This window comes from Felis catus, chromosome E1, assembly GCF_018350175.1.
Source record: "Felis catus isolate Fca126 chromosome E1, F.catus_Fca126_mat1.0, whole genome shotgun sequence".
In the NCBI taxonomy this organism is placed as follows: Eukaryota; Metazoa; Chordata; class Mammalia; order Carnivora; family Felidae; genus Felis; species Felis catus.
Window position 1 is genome coordinate 21,303,118 of NC_058381.1, and position 19,327 is coordinate 21,322,444.

The following is a 19,327-nucleotide window of genomic DNA, read 5'->3' on the forward strand; positions in this document are numbered from 1 at the left end:
GTTACATTAAGCTCTTTCTTCATAGCAGAATGGTTAGGAGTGCATCCTCTGAAATTACACAGATAAGGATTCAATCCCAAATCCCACTCCTAGACTTTACTAGTTATGTGAGATAGGCAAGATGTGAACCTCTTGAGGGTCAGTTTTCTTGTCTGTGAAATGGGGGTGATAACATTACCCTTTGCATAGGTTGTTGTAAGGATTTAAATAAGATGTGCAAGGGGTGCCTGGGTGGCTCAGTCGGTTAAGCATCTGACTTTGGCTCAGATCATGATCTCCTCGTTTGTGAGTTCAAGCCCTGCACTGGGCTCTGTGCTGATAGCGTGGAGCCTGCTTGGGATTCTCTCTCTCCCTTTCTCTCTCTGCCCCTCCCCTGCTCAAGTGTTTCTTTTTTCTCTCTCAAAATAAATAAATACACACACATATATGTATACACACACATATATACACATATGTATATGTGTATATATATATATGTATACATATATATGTATATGCAGAACTTAGCAAAATGATAACCCACAGTAAGCACTCAACATATAGTAGCCACTGTTACTGTACTATGAATACAAAATGGAACAACTTGTCTTCTGCTGGGTTTTTGGTGGCCTGTGCATCCCTCTCTCCCTAACCCCTGTGCCCTTGCCTTTGGGTTGAACCAGGGGCTGCTCTTTCCAGCATCCCTGCCTCGTCACAGGTGAGCCCCACTGCTCTAAGCTGTAGCTGTGGTCCCTGCATCCCATGATTCCTCGTGCACGTCCCTCTCATCACCCCCCCAAACAAAATCGTTCCAATCGTAACTGCCAGATTTCTCTTATTTCAGAGGGAAAGCTGTTCTCTCATATGCCTTGCATTCTAACGACTTTCATTGCTATTGCTCATTTTGATCTGTTTAATAACATGTTTTAAACTAATCCCTTGTAATAAAAGGATTTCATTACTAATGGAGACAGCTGCGTAATACAGCGGGTTCATTAGTTTCACTTTTCTAACGAGGCCTGCTGGAGTCACAAGTTTTGCAACTCTGCAAAGTTTTGGTGAGGCGCATTGCTAGGGGAGCTGGGAAGGGGATTTCTATTGCAGGGAAAGATCCACAGGATGCAAAAAAAATAGAGTCTGTGTTGGCAAAGGCTGGGTGGGAAGGGCAGAAAAATCCCCATCTCATGGCCTGTTGATGACTGTGAGGAGGGATGACAAGGGCCTCATAAAGGAAGACGTTGCGTGGTGAGAGAAGGGCTCCCACAGTGGTAACAGGCCACTGACCTGTTGGTCATGGATCCCACCTGCCTCTAACTGACTGGCAGAGATGATCACACTACCTCTCCCTTGGTGGGTGTCTGTTCCTACATCTATCACGTTATATTTAATTATCTAACAGACCCAAGGCACTGTGTCTTATTCATCTCTGTATTCCTGGTATCAAGCTGGACCTGGAACAAGGAAGGTGTTTGCTCAGCTAAAATGAATTATTTTTCCCCTCTGTTTTCCCTGAAGTGCTTTCTGCCATAGCCATGCATCTTCGACAGCCATCTCTAAGCTGATGACAGAAACTTCTATCACCGCCCCCACTTCTTGAGATCTACTTGGGTCTCCAAATACTCACTTTTCTTCTCCATGTGGCTGCCTTACAATCGCTTTCTACTTCAAATGTCTAATGCTGGATTCACCGCCTTCCCCTGCCCCCACCCCCACCCCCGCTCTTGTCACACCTTGTACTTTGCGTGTATTATATTCTGGTCAATGACGCCACTAACACTGCTGCATATTCAGTTGACAACCCGGAAGGACTTGACATCTCTCCATCTTAGCGGTGAGCTAACCAATCCCTAAGTTTTGCTCATTTTGCCTAGTCAGCAGAGTTTAGATCCATGCACTTTTCTCCATCAACTCTGCCACTCACTTCGTCCGAGATACAGCCATCCCTCACCTTGGCGTCTAACTTACACCCATCACCAGACCATGCTCCAACCAGGAGAAAGAGTGCTCTCTGATTATGCTCTCCCTGCTTTATGCCCTTTAAGCCATCCCATCACCATCCTTAATGTGGTCCATGGGTCCCTCACAAGAGCAGGCCCTTCTCATCTCTCTGGTCTCATTTAGTTGTGTGTGTGTGTGTGTGTGTGTGTGTGTGTGTGTGTGTGTATTAGATTTCCTGCCACAACCCTTATTTCAGTTCAGTTTTTTTTTTCTTTTTGGCTTTCTGGGTCTTTTATTTGTACCCATGTATGTCTGCCACCCCATGAATGGGCCTGGGGGAGTCAACTGACTTCCTCAATCATTTCATGCAGTGAGGGGTTGGGTGAGGGAAGAAATAAATAAGTGATTCTGACTCCTGGGTCACCCTCAACCCCTCTTAACTGGCAGATTGGGTAGGGGCATGATTGTCTTGGTGACTCAGGGCTGCAGGAGATTGGTGGGGTGAGGGGTGAAGAGGAAAGGCCAGGCTGGAGGCTGGGCTGTTAGAGCCTCTCTCCGACAGTTCAGAGAGCTCACTTTGGCTCACTTTGGCTCACTTGGCTCACTTTGCCATGGCTTCCTTTGGTCCAAGTTTACGCCTTGTGCTTAGTCCTGTGCCCTGTTAGGCTATTGGCCTGGAGGCCTTTTTATGTTGCTGTGGCTGCAGGGCCAGCTGCATGGCCCAGATGCTCAGGGGCTGCATGTAGGCCAGTGAACAGAATACCCCCTGCTGGCAGTATGCTTCAGGGTCTGGAAGGCTAGGCCCAGGCACTCCCACACAGTTTGGTAGCAGCCTTCAGCTGTCTGGAAACCTTCCCAAGTCAGGGCCTCCTGGATCATGGTGGCTGCCCAACACATTGGGCTACTCCCATTAGGGCCTTCACTTTGGCATTTCCATAAAGACCTCCAAGTGGCTAGCATGTAACAGGCACTATGCTAAGCAGTCAAACACTAACTGGAGTGTATCACAGCTCCTTTCCTAGAACCTTATCATTTTTATCATTGTACAACCTCTTCCTCATTGTTCTGGCAGTAGACAGACCTTTTCCTCCTAGCCAGGTATAGTAGGTAGAACGATGCTCCATCCCAAATGTACCAGAAAGTGTATGTATTACTTTATAAGGCAAAGACTCTGCAGATGTGATTAATTTAAGGATTTTGAGGGAGATAGTATCCTGGACTACCCAGGTGGGCCCTAAATACAGTCTCAAGTATCTTTGTAAGAGGGAGGCAAATGAAGGTTTGACTACAGACAGAAGAAGAGAAGACAATGCGATCACTGAGGCAGAGATTGGAGGAATGGGACCATGAGCCAAGGAATGATGGTAGCCACCAGAAGCCAGAAGAATCAAGAAACAGATTCTCCCCTAGAGCCTCTTGGAGGAGCATGGCCCTGCCAACATCTTCATTTCAGCTTAGTGACACTTCTGGCCTCCAGGACTGTAAAAGAATAAATATCTGCTGTTCTCAGCCACTCATTAACACAGAGAATAGGCCCCAGGCTTCCAGCAGCATGTTTTAGCTTTTCAGAAATGTCAGTCTGGATGAATGATGCCCATACCAGAGAGAAGCAGAGAATGAAGATGGACAGAGAGTCTTCTTGGTATTGGGGTGACTAGTTCCAGCCATTCCTGAAGATAACTATTTACTACCCTGCCCCCAATTGCCATGTGTTGTTATTCATCTGATGGTATTTTGACCTTTATTAAACATGTAGACCTTCATCAGCAATGATCACTCATTCAACAGTGATGGCTTAGACCACATTTCCAGGAATTTTTAGCTAGAGCTGCCATTTATGGCTTTTGGCTAGTTCACCATATGGAAAGGGCTACCTCAGTGAGCTCAGCGGTCCCTCAGTATAAGCAAGGCTCTGTTGTGGCAATAGATAAACTCAAATTTCAATGACTTAACATGGAAAATGTTTATTTCTTGCCAATTCAAAGTCCAGGTGAGGGTGGTTTGTTCTCCATGTGGTCACTCAGCAATCTCGGCTGCTTCCATCTTACAATACACCCATCTCAACTCATCTACTCAATGGGCATTGCAGCAGGGGAATAGAGGTCGAGAAGAATCCACTCCCACTCTTATCTAACCTCAAACAGATGGGACAACAAATCTCTCTTGTTTACAGCTCACTGTCTAGAACTAGTTACCTGGGTCCCAACTTAACTGCAAAGGAGACAGAAGAGTCTGCAGGTAAACATCAGACAAAGAAGACAATGGATATGGTGAGATTTACTAATATATACTAGAGGGAGATCACCCTAGTTCTGCTAGTACATTCTAGGCTCAATTAGAAATCCCATAATATGTGAAGAATTTCTGGGCAGAGTTTCAGCAAATATATCAGCAGTACAAAGGCAACATGAGGCTAGTTTTTATAAATGAAGCTAGGTAAGGAATTAATGAGAGCTCTTCAAGGACTAAGACACCTAGCCCTTAGTTAAATTTGTAGAACAATATCAAAGAAGTTTAGAAAGTACATATCATAATAGCCTCTGACAAAAAGATTCTCATATGTCTTCATGCATGCAAATCAATAGCCCTGACATATATTCTTTTTTTTTTTTTTACATTTTATTTTTGAGAGAGAGAGAGAGAGAGAGAGAGAGAGAGAGGGAGAAAGTGGGTAGAGCCAGAGAGAGAGGGAGACACAGAATCCAAAGCAGGCTCCAGGCTCTGGGCTGTCAGCTCAGAGCCCAACGCAGGGCTCGAACTCATAAACTGTGAGATCATGACATGAGCCAAAGTTGGACACTTAACTGACTGAGCCACCTAGGTGCCCCTACTGACATACGTTTCAAAAACCCTACAAGACATGGCAAACTATTTATAAACAGGAATTATATGATGAGTTTGGGGAAATGACAGTTGAACACAGTAACATTTTTGAAGGATTGTGGGGAAGTGACAATGTGAGTTAACCACAATAAACTTCATCAAGTGAATATGAAGAAACAACTCTGTGTTGGGCTTTGTGTGGGAGCTTGAGAATCATGACCCAAGCCTGAGATTCATTCATGCCATTGCTTCTTCCTCAAATGCTCTCTTCATATGTCTCTTTTCTTTCTCTAGTTAACTCCTCCTTTTCTTTAAAAACATCGCTCTGTTGTTCTGTTTGTAGTCACATAGTTTGTAATTATGTATTGTTGTGTACAAATCACCCCTAAAATTTAGTGGCTTGACAACTCAAATATTTATTATCTCATGGTTACTGTGGAATCCAGGAATCTAAGACCACTTTAGTTGGGTGTTTCTGCCTCAAGGTCTCTGGCAAACTGCAAATTATCAGACAGGGCTGTGGTCTCATCTGAAAGCTAAATTGAGGGGGACTTCTGTGGTTGTTAGCAGGACTCAGTTTCTCAAGACTGTTAAATTCCGCACTCAATATTGACAAGGGGCCTCCCTCAGTTATTTGCCACAAAGACATCTGCACAGGGCACATGGTAGCTGGCTTTCCTCAGAGTGAGTGAGAAAGCATGTAAGACGATGCAAAGTGAAAGCCATAATCTATCTGTAACTCACAGACCCTTTGAGTCTCTTTGTAATCTCTGAAGTGACATCTATAACTTTTACCATATTCGTTATTCGTTATTCGTTATTCGTTATTCGTTAGATGCAAGTAACTAGGAGGCCAGTCCATAACACTCAAGAGAAAGGGATTACACAGGGGCATGATTACAGGAGGCAGACATCATTTGGGACTGACTTAGAGGTTGCCTACCACATGTTACTTCCTCCAAAAAAGTAGCAGTGGCAAGGTAGAGAAGGAAGGAGGAAATGTTCTAGAGATGTTGCTGAGACATCTGAGATGTCTCTACACATCTCTCTACAGCAACATCTCTAGCACATTTTCCCAATTTCTCTCCATAGTGACCCACATCCTGATCTGCTGCTTAGAATCTGAGAGCTGGAAAGGAATTTAGAGGTAATCTTGTCTACCATCTTCATTTTATAGATGAGGAAAAAGGAATAGAAGGAGTGTCTGACCTTCCCAAAAGAATGCTGTCATTTGCAGAGTGGGTCCTAGAACTCAGGTCACCTGCTTTTCTCAAATTGGTTTCCTCCATCTACTCTCTTCTGCCTACTCTGATTCTGATCTCCTACAACTTTATCAGTACTAGTCATTGCATAGAAATTATTCTCCCAAAGTTTATCTAGAAACTTCTTGGTTATGTATTTGATCCTGACCTACCTGAATTGTCACCTCCTTTGGTTTGCATGAAACCACAGAGATTTGGTCCCACCTTCTCTCTCAGTGGCCAGCTCTTAGTCCTCCCTCGGAACCGAGAAAAACATTTACAATAACCCAGATACTCAGTTCTTTGTCTCTGCCCTTTTCCTGCCATCCAGACTCTTTAATGAAATGATTCTTGGGGCTTGGAGGATCATATTCCCTCCAATCTAACTGCAGCATTATATAAATTACCTGTGCAAGCTAAAGCATGCTATTCACCATGTCTTTAATGCTTTGACCTTGAGTTGACTAGTTCCCCCATATCTAACTGCCCGATGAGCATTCTCATTGACATGTGATTGCCATTTAAATTCAATGATGATAAGAACAACCACAACTATAATTTAGTGAGCTAATATATGTGCCAGTTCTTATGCTAGGTGCTCTATTTATATTTCTTATTAATTCTCTCAAGAACACTGTGCTGTAAGTAATACAGTTCACATTTCAGAGATGAGAAAACTAGGCGCAGAGAGGGAGAGTGACTAATCTCATATTCCATGACTAGAAAGAGATCTATGTCCTTTTGATTCCAAAATCTGAGGTTTAAACTACTACACTCATGATCTTTTCTTTAAAACTGTTCCCTCTGGACTTCCCCATTTCTGTTCTGCTCTTTTCCAATTTATTCAGCATCAAAATCTAAGAGTTTAAAACATGTCACACCACAGAACACCTCTATGCCTTTGTACATGCTGTTCTCTCTTCTTGGAAGGCCCTTCCCCTAATCATCAGTATGATCAATCCATCTCCTCCAAGTCAGCCCACTGCTGAGGTCATCACTTCTTCCTTGATGTCACAGGGCTGAGCCACAGCGAGCTTGAAGTTGTCCTCATTGGCTGCATCTTTGATACAGGAGCCAAAGCACCCCAATCTAAAGTTGTGCCTTTGGATGCCTCTACAATAGTAACTATCACCTGAGCTATAATGACTTTTTTTTTAACCTATGGGTATCTCCTTCTGCATGAGAAACTTTATAGGGGCAGGGACTGTGAATGCTACCTTTGCAGCTCTTGTTCCTGCAGCAGACACTCGATGATTAATGAGTTATCTTCAATGTATCTCATTACTTTATTCCCCACAGCTAATCAGTAGACGAACCCTGAAGAATTCTCTTTGTTAGATTTCTCATATCGCTTCCTCATTTTCCATTTTCCCAGCCACCATCCCAAGTTCGTGTCTCCTGATCTCTTATGTGGCCTATTGTGATCACCTCTAAACTCAACTCCTGGTTCACTCCTTGCTCCCCTGTCCAGTTCATCCTGATGATTTCTACTCTATTAACACTGCTTTGTACTCATTGCTTGCCTACTCAGTGACTCCCTGATGCCTACATAATAAAGCCCAAGCTCCTTCACGTGGCTTTCAATAACCTTCCCAATATGCCTCAGTGCATGCTCCAATCCCACTGCAGCATTATATAAATTACCTGTGCAAGCCAAAGCATGCTATTCACCACATCTTTAATGTTCCACTGAGTCCCACTTCCATGCCATTGCTCGTTGTTCCTCCTGCTTAGAAAGGCCTCCCTTCTTCCCTCCACATATTCGAACTCTACTGTGTCTGCACATCCCAGCTTAATTCTCACCTCCTCCAAGAGCCTTCTCTGACCATTGACCCATAGCAACTTTTCTAATTTGCTTTTGCTTGAACTTTCCTATCTGAGAGATATGACTCAGAATTTCAACTACTGACTAGTTTGTGGCCTTGGGTAAGTTAAACTAAAAAAATGGGAGATCGCAATACCTGTGTCTTGGGATTGTGGAGAGAATAAAATGAGAGAATGTATGTGCTGAAAAAGGGTTCCAATGGGTGACCTAAGCAGGCCAGTTTAGGATTCAGAGGTAGCCAGGCCCACCTGGAATGTCCATAAAGTAGGCTCAACTTGCCACTCTGTACCAAGACAAAGAATACACCCATGGTCTCTAAGACTCCATGTGATCAGGCTTGACTGAGATAATACCTTGGTGACATAGGCAAAGCACACAGAAGTGAAGGGTCTGGGGATCTTGCTCTTGCATTTGAATTCCAACTTTCCCATTTTTTCGCTGTGTAATTTTGGGTAAGTTCCTTTACCTTTCTGTGTCTGTCTTTCCTCATTTCCAAAATGGAACCTATTTCATAGGGTTAATGTGATGATAAGTAAAATACCTGTTAAGAGTTTAGCAAGCCTCTGGCAGACTATAAGCCTTTAATAAATGGTATTATGTTTTATATTATTACTCTTGAGTCTGGTCTCTGTGGACTTGTCTTCATTCCAGAGTGAAGGACTGTGAGTAAAAATGGAAGAGATGTTTCACTAATCATCCTTGGAAGAGTTCGGTAGGAGCAGAGGGAAACCTGCTCCATAGCATCTGTTACAGAGAGTAGCACAGGTGAGAACAATGATGCAAAAAACAGCCCAAAATTGGGTCGCTCATCAGGAGGGTAGAGCAGTGGCTCTCAGCTCTGGCTGCAGGGTGGAGCTGGTGGCTTTCAACAAATGCTGATGCCTGGATACCTGGTCCCTACCACTGGAGTTTCTGCTTCAGTTAGTTTGTCTGGGCTCCCAAAAGTGTATTTTTTTTTAAAGCCTCTCAGATGATTCTATGGTGCAGCCAGGGCTGACAAACACTATGCTAGAGAGACAGAGGTGAAGGTCAGAATAATGCAAACCAGGAAAGGAGGGGAGAAGTTAGGGAGTAGAATAGACCTGAAGGGAAATAATCTTGAAGACAGGACAGGGACTAGGGTGAGGCAAGGAATGCATCTAGGGAGGCAAAATTTATGGAGGAGAGTGTCTCCTTATATTTTGTATCTTAGGCACCTCCCTTGCCTCACCTTAGAGCCAGTCCTGCCTGGAAACATGCTAGAGGCTTAGAGCAATATCTTAAGTTTTCCTTTCATGCTTGTATAGGTGAGTTATGTTTTTTTTTTGAAGCAGATATACAAAAGGATAAAAGTCTAAATTCTTACTTTCATAGTACTCCCATCCACCCACCTATCTTCTCATCTATCCATCCATCCGTCCATCCATCCATCCATCCATCTCCCATTCACTCACTTATTCATTAAGTAAAGATATATTGAAGGTCTATTATGCACAAATGCCTAGCTAGACCTCCACTCTCTTGTCATTGACTCTAATTGTCCCAATCTGTTAGCTGCCTCTTTGGGCATATGTTGGGAGTTCTACCTCTGATTTTAACTTATGAAGAGGAAGACCAGGGGAAGTAGGGTCTGGAGCTGGACAGGCTAGATGAATGTCGATGTGAGTGAAGGTAATAATGTGTAGGCATTTCCCATCAGGTGTCTGGCAATATGGAGAAAAAACCCAGATTTTAACACTTAGTAGCTGTGAAATCTTGACCAATGTGTTTAACCTCTTCACCTCAAAGTGCAGTTTCAGAAGTGGGAACATTAGGTTGTGATGATGATTAAATAAGCAAATGACCATGTGAGGCCTGGCTCATGGTAAGTGTTCATAACAAAGGGCAGAGAGGTTGGGAATGCAATCTGTAGGACTTTTGAATTACTTTCAAGCGTTTGTTTTCACTTTGTCCTCAACTGGAGGAGAACGTTAGAATTCAACTGGAATTCTAACATATTATGTAATTTCCCTACCTATGTGGATCCCTTCACAACTAGAGAAAGTTAGAACTTGAAATGGGAAGGAATGTAAGTGGCATCTCTCATTTTACAAATGAAGATAGAATCCCCAGAGTGGGGAAATGCCTTGCCCAAGGCTGTACAGCAAGTAACTGACCCATAGGGTTAGAAGAACTCAGGATACTGAGTCAAAGCTTTCATTGTTGCACCCCCAAACCCCTCTCATTTCTGCTGAATAGAAAATGAAATATTTTAACAGTTATGGCTCTGAAACTCAAAGTGATACAACAGGAACCAGGGATGACATTTCACATTTCTTGAGCACCTGAAATGTACTAGGCACATATATGCATGCTGTCTCATTCAAGCTTTATAAAAGTCCATGAGCTAGATATTATGATTATTTTCGTTGTTTTATAGATGTGGGAAACTGAGGCTCAAAAAGATTAAGTGACTTTCCCAGGGACCCATAGCTGGGAAGTGGTGGTCTTGGGATTGGATCCAGGTCTTTGTGACTACTAAGCTCACACTTTCTGTGCTTTACCTCATTGTTTCACTGACAGAAACTTCCCCAAATAATTTACAGACATTTGTGGGTTTAGGGCTGGCCCTGGATCACATATCGAGGGTAAGATGGAGGACTGGTAGCATTTCTCATTATGGGGACACAATTAGACCATCTTTCTAGCAATCTTTCACACACACTGAAAACATATCAGTGGCAACTTCAATGAGGGGGCCATTATTGGGAAATTCACCTACCCTCCCCCACTGCCTGCTCCAGTCCACCATTAGTGGTTTCTTCCTTCTGTTAATTTGTGGCTCTCATCCCCATAGCTGGGAGTGGGGACGAAGGCACTGTAAATCCTGGAGCTTAGTATGAATGAATGTATTCTTTCTTCACTCCCCCACCTGTTGAACTCTGACTCATCTTTCAAAGCTCAGCACAAATGTCATTGAGCACAGGAACTTATAACATTCTGAGTCATCACTCTGTGCTATGGGCTTGGGCTACAAGGACTATTAAGGCAGCACAGGTCCTGCCTAGACCGCTTACTGTCTGGGGGGTGGATGAGAAAATACACAATTACAATGTAGAGTGGAAAAGATGATGACAGATACAAACACAGGGCTGTTTAGAGGATGCACCCACTTCCAGAGAGGGCTGGGTCAGGGACTGCATCGGTTACCAAATTTCTCTGGGATATACCTTCTCCTCTCATATTTCTCACCTCACATTTTTCATGGTCCCTGTCAAAGCACTAATCTTGGCTATTTGTGAGGGTCTATTTACTTGTCCATCTTAGGATGTGAGCTCCTTCTGTACAGGCCCTGTGTCACTCAGCTGTGTATTCCCTGTGGGTAAAACGGGGGCTGGTACATAGTAGGTGCTCAATAAATGTTAGTGGAGTGTAAGTGTAGGTGGAAATAGGAGACAGACTAAAGATAAGAGATAACAAGATTGGAGGGAGGGCAAAGAAACTAGAGGAAAGACAACCAGAGGAAAGTGAGGTGAGGGATATGGGGCTACAAGAACACATTGGACTTACTTTCTGTTTTGACTGGAGATGGCCCTGGGGTCTGGGATAGGCCAAAGCCAGGGGAAGGCCTTTGGGCCCCTGAGGTAAAAAGGCAATGATCCTCCCATTGCCCTGTTGGTATCTGGTTGGTGAGTGAGAAAGCTCGAGGCACAGCTCAAGGTCTTGCTAGAGGAGCCCGTTAGGGCATTTCTCTGGCTCTATAACTTTTTCACTGTACTCTTCATATTGATTGAGATCCCAGTTTTATTGTGAATAATTTACTAATTCATTGTACCTTATTTTTAGATCTCTTTTTAATCGGATTTTTTTTTCTTTTTGGTCACAGTGATTTATATTTGCTAAATAATGACCTTCTCAATGAAGATCACAGTGAAAAAAGAAATCTTAGGCTAGGAAGTTTTCCACAATGGTGGGGGACAGTATAGGCTGTAGAGAAGGCACAGGGAGACACCTCTGTCTGCTCTCTCTCCTTGGGCACCTGATATTACTTTATGTTTTTGTTTTTCCATGGCTTGACCACCTTCTAACATATCATGTAATTTACTTATATATCATGCCTCTTATTCATTATTTCTCTCCCCCTCCCACAGTAGAATGTAAAATCCATGAGATTAGGAATAGTTGTCTATCTTATTCACTGATACATCTCCAACATCTGGAACAGAGCCTGGAATATAGCAGGTTCTCAATGAATATTTGTTGAGTGTATAATTGAATAAATTAGAAGTAGTCCAGGTTAATGCAATCCAAGATTTGGAAGCCACTCTAAGTGAAAAGAGGGAGCCTAGCTTACAAACAAAGTTTCAGGCTCATGACTTCTGGAAGCCTGTGGAAACCAAGATGGCATCGGCCTTATTGGTGGTGGTGGTAGTCATAGTGATGATGGTGGTGGTGATGATGATGGTGGTGGTGATGTTTATGATAGTGGTGATGATGGTAGTGGTGGTCGTGGTGGTGGCGGTAATGATGATGATGGTGGTGATGATGACAATGGTGATGATCATAATAAAGAGGGCATAAACTCCTTCACATCCATGGAACTTCAGAGTTTATGGAACACTTTTGTATCCTTTTAACTCTGATGCTCACAACATCCTTGAGAGGTAGCAGAGGCCAACACTATTGCCACCATTTTCAGAGATTTCAGTAATGAAGTGACTTGTCCAGGACTGCACAGCCATCAGAGGCAGAGCAAAGACTGCAACTCAAGTCTTACTGTCATCCATATTAAGTCACCATTTACTGATCTCCTTCTATGTGCCAGAATTTAGGGCTCTACATTCCTCTCCCCTGGGGATTTGGGTGTCAAAGACTTGAACACTTCACTGCAGATGCCTCACTTGCCGGTGATGCAGGTTCAAAGAGTGATGGTGCCATTTTATGGTGGCCACCTTCCACTGTTTACCCAGGGAAGCAGTGATTGCAAGGCTTGAGGGAGAAAGTAGAAAACAGATACACAGAGATGGGCAGAGATGAGAGATCAGTGGGTCCAGGGAAGATAAGGTGGGGTCATGGGCACCATGGTTCGTGATGACTTTCTGGGTCCAAGGTCTTGTCCTTCATGAGCCCCTTCTCTATCTACTGGTGTTGGGATCTGTATAATAAAACCCACTCTGTCTAATCTGGCACTACTAGGAATCTGTCCTCTTCAAGCATCTCTGGCAGCCTGTTTGCACAGTCTTCAGGAAATCACGCATCTGAGACCCCCACACTTGAGGTCAAGCAGAGACACACTGGAGTGTGAGGAGGGAGGCAATAAGGTGAAAGGCTTGACCTTGCACTCCTGAGTGATTACAACCCCAATCCCACTCCACCCCTTTTGTCTACACTCTCTTCTGACCCAGAAAACCCACTCTCCATCCTTAGGTGGAGTTAGATTTTAAAAATCCCACCTAGATCATGGTCTGACCTGTTTCTCCAGTTCATGCCAGCCATCATGTGCAGGGATAGTGCTGGAGCCCCAAAGTGACTGAGAAGCAGCTTCTGTCTTCAGTGTGATTACATTTTTGCTACATCCCATGATATGTGTCCCTTCCCCAGCTTTCAGGAATTTTTATTGGAGAGACAGTCATGGGTAGAAAGCCCATGATTGGGCTTTCCTGAGGGGTGTGTGTGTGTGTGTGTGTGTGTGTGTTTGTGTGTGTATGTGTTTGTGTGTGTGTGTGTGTGTGTGTGTGTGTGTGCATGTGTGTGTGTCCATGATAGTAGTAGGCAGTGCCAAAAAGTGACCTCTGTTCAGTGTGGCCGTCACTCTGCCCCATCCTACACTTGATAACTTGTGTCTTTGGGAAATAGAAAAATGAGCCTTTTTCAGATAAGCCTGGGACCCTATCTACCTCACTAGTTTACCTCCCCAAAATTTTGTGTGAGCATGGGACAAAATATGCAGACCTGAGCTACTTTAGAGATCTGTCTACTTGTGTCTGGGTCAGAAGTCCATTCTGGACCAAACATTATTAATTTCTCTGTTGATCATAAGGAGCCTGGTCTGGGTTGAAGCTGAACCTTCCCATCAACTTCTCTCTCTTTTCTCCTTGAGCTGCAAAGCCATCTTGACAAGGGATTGCTAGATTAGGATATCTGGAAAGTTCCTGAGAAGCATCTTCCAGAGGGAAGGTGGGAGCTAACAGTTGTCAATGTGTGCCAATCATTATGTTCCTTGCTCTATCTATACAGTCTGGTTGAAGTTTCATTGCAGGGAAATAACACTGCCCCAGCGGTCTGTCAGGACCTAAAGTTTCAAGTATGTGGACAATCTTGGGACCAATTTTGGTCTTGGGAAGACCAAGCAAGGGGAAGTAAACTTAGAGGAACATAGGAGAGGTCTTGAGGGGAGGGATATAAGGTAGAAGCACAGAAGGTGAATATTGGCTGGAGCAGATGAGGTTGTGAGCATTGTGGATCTCTCCAACCCTACTTCCTCCAAAGGTGGGCCTGATAATGGGGAGATTTGTTATCCAGAAGTCTCTCTTTGGGGATAAACTGGAACCTTTATACTGAGAGCTGAGAAAGATCTACCATCTACCATGCAAACAGCATATGATTAGAAATATAGAAAGAACTTTGATTCATGTCCATTTGATTCCATTCTACATATCCATTCTATGCAAAACATTGTCCCAGGACTGAGAATTCAGATTTTGCTCAGATTTTGTCTCTCACATGTCCTCACTCTTAATGTTTTCTGGTTCTACCTGGCCTGTCCACAGCCTCTCCCTATTACAGGTCAGTATCTCTGCTTTCAACCCACCTGTGTCAGTCTCAATAGTTGAATTATGATGAAGGAACAAACACTTCTGTTATCTTAGTGGCCTAAAACAATACAGGTTTATTTCTCAGTCATATTGTATACTTAAAGTAAGTCACTGGAGGGTTCTGACCGTCCTAGTCATTCAGGAGTCCAGACTGACAGAGAGTAAATTAGGTGAATGACATCACAATCTCAACACTCTAGCAGAGGAGGAAACAAGGGGAATTAGTGCTTTTAAGAGCTTTCACTTATGATATGCTCACACATATCACTTCTGCTCTCAGTTGAATGGCCAAAGGAAGTCACATAGTCATGCCTAATTTCATGGGGCCAGGGATGTATAATCTTCCCTTGTGTTTGGAAGAAGAGGAGAATCACAACTATTGGTGAGAACTACAAATATGTCCCTTACCTCTTGTAATTCACCTCCCTATTCCTTTCCCTCCTTCTATTCACCCTGGTCTTCTATAGGAACTTTATTCCTTGACTGCCTTGGCTATTCTAACGTTCTCTCTTTCCATTCCTCCCTTTGTGTCCATTCCTTTATCCCTAACTCGGCCATCTGCTCTCTCCCCCTTCCGTCCTTCTGTTCCCCACCTGCCCCCCTGATGGTCATATCTTCATCACTTGGCTGCTTTGAATAGATGTGACTAAACACAACCTCCAGCTGTAACTTCACACGTTTCCCTTGCCCCTAATTGAGCTTAATGATTTATGTCTTGTAATGGACACAAATGGGCAAGAATTCCTGGATCTCATTAATAATTTTAAGCATGCCAGAAGTAGGATTTTTAATCTTAAGCAAAAATTAAATGACCATAAAATTTTTGTTCGCTTCCCAGGAGACAATCCCATTTCAACTTGACAGCTTAATTAAAAGCTGGGTAAATTGGACACAACACTTTTAATAAACAGGACTTGGCAGGCCTGGGAAAGAGATAGAGGGGAGGTGAGAGTGGGAGAAAATAAAGCTCACAATGTAACAAAAGGAAATTAAGTTATGGGAGGTCTCTTTCCTTAGAGTGACCTTTCTGGGAGCTTCAGATATCTTCAAATGATGTCTGACCCAAAAGATTCTGAAAGAATTGATTCTCTTACCTGACTCTAATTTCCTCCAGAGCCCTCTATTTCACAGAGCAAGAAAGCTGTTGTCCAGGAATGTTTTTGGGGATCTTTGCAATCCTCCCTCTTGGGGTCCATGTGTGACTCCTTCTGGACCAACCTTCTTATAAACCCCAAGTTCACTGGGAAAGCTGATAGAAGGCTGGGGTTAGGGGGGTTAATTCTGGGCAACCACACTGCATGGTGGGCTTCATGCATAGACTTATTTTTAGCCTCAATTCTTTCTTCGATTTTATGGTCTTGCCTTACCCTTAGATACTTTTTGACCATGACTTTCTATGGCCAAGTGTTTTCACTTCTACTAAGATTTAGATCTTCCCCTGGTTCTGCCACTTCTACCTGCTGTAGGTTAACAGGCTCAGAAAGTCCAGCATGGGCCCTGACTGTAGAGCCCATTGTCAATGACTACTCAGGGCTTACCCAGCGTTCATGAGCAGACTGAGGTATAGCCTATGAGAAAGTTATCTGGTTACTATTCTTAGTATTAACAGAATACAGTTGTCTCATCATATTAATAGATGCACTATATAGAAGGTGAAGATTTGGAAGAGAAAGAAGGCAGGCACACGGTTTCCCACTCTCTAGGACTCTTTGTTCCAATCAGAAGGGACCACATTTCCATTTCCATTTAAGAAGGTCACACTCTCACATTTCTCCCCCCATCAGTTGTCTGGTTGGGTTGATCTTATCTTTGCATTCAACAGGAATCTACTTATGTGTGGCTGCCACATGCTGCTTTAGTTAAACTAAGGCTGCCTATCTCTCTTGCACAGAAAAAAAGCCCACAGTATTTTAAACAAGGAAAGAAACTAAAATATGTTTAAAGGTATTTTATCCTTCTGTGAAAAGCCTCATCTGGTGGAACTGGCTACAAGCACCTGAGTAGGTGAAAATGATCTCTCAGGCAGGTGTGGGATTTGCTGACCTTTGAAAAGAAAGAGTTAGTGTTGAGGGAGAAAACAACCATCATCATTTGCTGTCCCCTTTTCACTTCCATTAAAGGCTCTTGTAAACCTAGAGCTTGAGCGAACCTTGGCAATCAACAGGGTGAAGAAGCCAAGCCTCAAAGAGAGGAAGCGACTTGTGTGAACGCCAAAATGGGACGGTGGCTGGGCAGTCAGAAAGACAGCTTTCTCTGGATAACCAGAACTTACGGAGAGTTGCTTATTATTTTTGGCTATTGGTATTTCTAGCTTCGTGCAAAGCTACAATTTTGCCAAGTCTCCCTGCTAAGTGAAAACAAGTTTCATTCTTTTACACTGACTTCCATAAAAAGCAAAGAGATGCTCTTGCTTAGAAGACCTCAAGAGCCTGAGGTTGTCACGTTTGGGTGGGGAAGGGTTTAAATGATAGAAGGAAAAGATGAGGGTGCTTAGTGTTTGCCTATAACCAGAGATGGGAACTAGGAGTGACCGTAAATGGGCATGAGGTTTCTTTCTGGGGTGATAGAAATGTTCTCGAACTTGATTGCGGTGGTAGTTGCAAATTTACGAAATTACTAACCTCTGTAAATTTACTAACATTTGTTCAATTGTACATTTAAAATGAATACATTTTGTGGCATGTCAATTATACCTTAATAAAGATATTTTTTAAAAAGTAGAAAGAAAGAAGAAAGAAAGAAAGAAAGAAAGAAAGAAAGAAAGAAAGAAAAAAGAAAGAAAGGTGACCCAGAGTGAGGGCTCAGACAACACTTTCAGGACGAGAGCAGAGGTCAATCATACATCCTGGGTCTCCACATTGGTTTGTGTTTAGGCTCTTGATGGCTGTCTACCCCCAGGACCCATGGGCAACGTCTGAAGCAGATGGCTCAAGTTTCAATTAATCACACTCCAGACCCTTGTCTCAGAGCTCAGTCTTGATCTGACAGCTCTTCAGCTTCTGTAAAATGCATATTGAATTGGGTGACATTTAAGGAAGACAACATATGTATTGTGCTAGCCATACAATCCTCTGGGCTATGGATGTCCTGTTAGATTCCCAGAAAGCAGGATGCTTGTACTTCAGTAGCCTAGATACCCATGAAATGCTTTTTTCAGTTGTTACAACACTATTCTTTCTATTTTATCCAAGTTCAATGAATAAAATGACCACATGAAGACTATACAGGTACTGCTGGCCATTGTATAAACTACTCAACGTTCTTCCCATGAGACCTAATTTAGCAAGTACCCCATAGAATTTAGTACCTGACAAAAAGGTGAATGACTTATTTGATAAGCAGTGGGAGCACTGAGCCCATTGCGGCTGCTTCTCCTTCTCCTTCTCCTTCTCCTTCTCCTTCTCCTTCTCCTTCTCCTTCTCCTTCTCCTTCTTCCTCTATTCCTCCACTTTCTTCTCCTTCTTGTCTAGACTGCCAGGACACTCCACGCCAGCTAGGGCAGAGTGAAATATATAGTGTCATCTCTGATTTAACTTTTTCTCTGCTCTCTGGTCCACTTTTGGTCCTTCTCTCACATTTATTCAATCATCAAGTGTCTCTCCAAGCACACAGCATGGACGATTCTAGGCACTGGGGTTGAAACGATGGACAAAATACAGAAGGAGTCATGGGAATAAGTGCAAATAGAATTCTGTTAGAGGGGCCTGCTCCATATACTATGGCAGTAGAGAAAGGAGGAAACAGTAGGGATAGAGAAATAGGGGACAACTTTCCAGGATAGTGTATTAATTATATTTCCTTGTTTTCTGTATTCTTGATGCTCTGGCATTTGTGACTTCACTGAGTGGGGAGTGACTCTCTCTCCCAGGGCCAGCCAATTCTTAGGGCTCCACCTTTCAGATGTAAACTAACCAATCCAGAACCCAAACTCTGAACCCCTTCCTCTCTCTGGCTATTATATTCCAGGAGGCAATCAATAGTCTTCTGCCCTAAATCATCCTAGAGCCAGGTCTAGACAATCAGAGACCACCCCTGGAGTCTAGACCTACCAGCATTACACAAACTAGTCTGTCCTCAGCTACTCCTACTGTTCTGACTTGCCTTTCCCATAGAAAATGCAATAAAGGGGGGCGCCTGGGTGGCTCAGTCAGTTGAGCGGCCGACTTCGGCTCAGGTCACGATCTCGCACTCCATGAGTTCGAGCCCCGCTTCAGGCTCTGTGATTACAGCTCGGAGCCTGGAGCCTGCTTCGGATTCTGTGTCTCCCTCTCTCTGCCCCTCCCCCGTTCATGCTCTGTCTCTCTCTGTCTCAAAAATAAATAAACGTTAAAAAAAAAAAAAAGAAAATGCAATGAAGGCACTAGGCCATGCTTTCTCCTCACCCCCTCTGTCTCCTGACCAGACTGGTGTTCCCTTCTCTCAGGAAATATAATAAAAAATTGTCTTTCGGTGGCATTAGCCTCTCCACATCATTACTCCGTCACCTCCATAAATTAAAATCTTGTGGGTACAATTGATACAGGTAGGTAAAGCTTGATGGGCGACTGTGAATCTTCCAGGTGGAAGGGCATTCCAGAAGTAAAACTAGCTTGTGCCTTGGCCCACTCGGTGTGTGGTGAGACTCGGTGAGACAGGACCTTTAGGGTGCTATGTCTGGTGCGTACCTTCAGTTCTTTAAAGCCAGTCTGTTAACATTCCTTTTGCAATGGAGATGAGGCATAAATTATAAGTAATCATGTCTGGGCCAA

The 19,327-nt window shown here is 43.5% G+C and overlaps 1 protein-coding gene and 1 pseudogene across 1 annotated transcript in view; one reads left to right on the forward strand and one right to left on the reverse strand.

Annotated features, from left to right (window-relative positions):
* ASIC2 (acid sensing ion channel subunit 2) overlaps positions 1-19,327 on the reverse strand; it is a 1,012,019-nt gene that overhangs the window by 358,573 nt on the left and 634,119 nt on the right. The window lies entirely within an intron of this gene.
* LOC111557838 overlaps positions 12,220-19,327 on the forward strand; it is a 29,106-nt pseudogene continuing 21,998 nt past the window's right edge.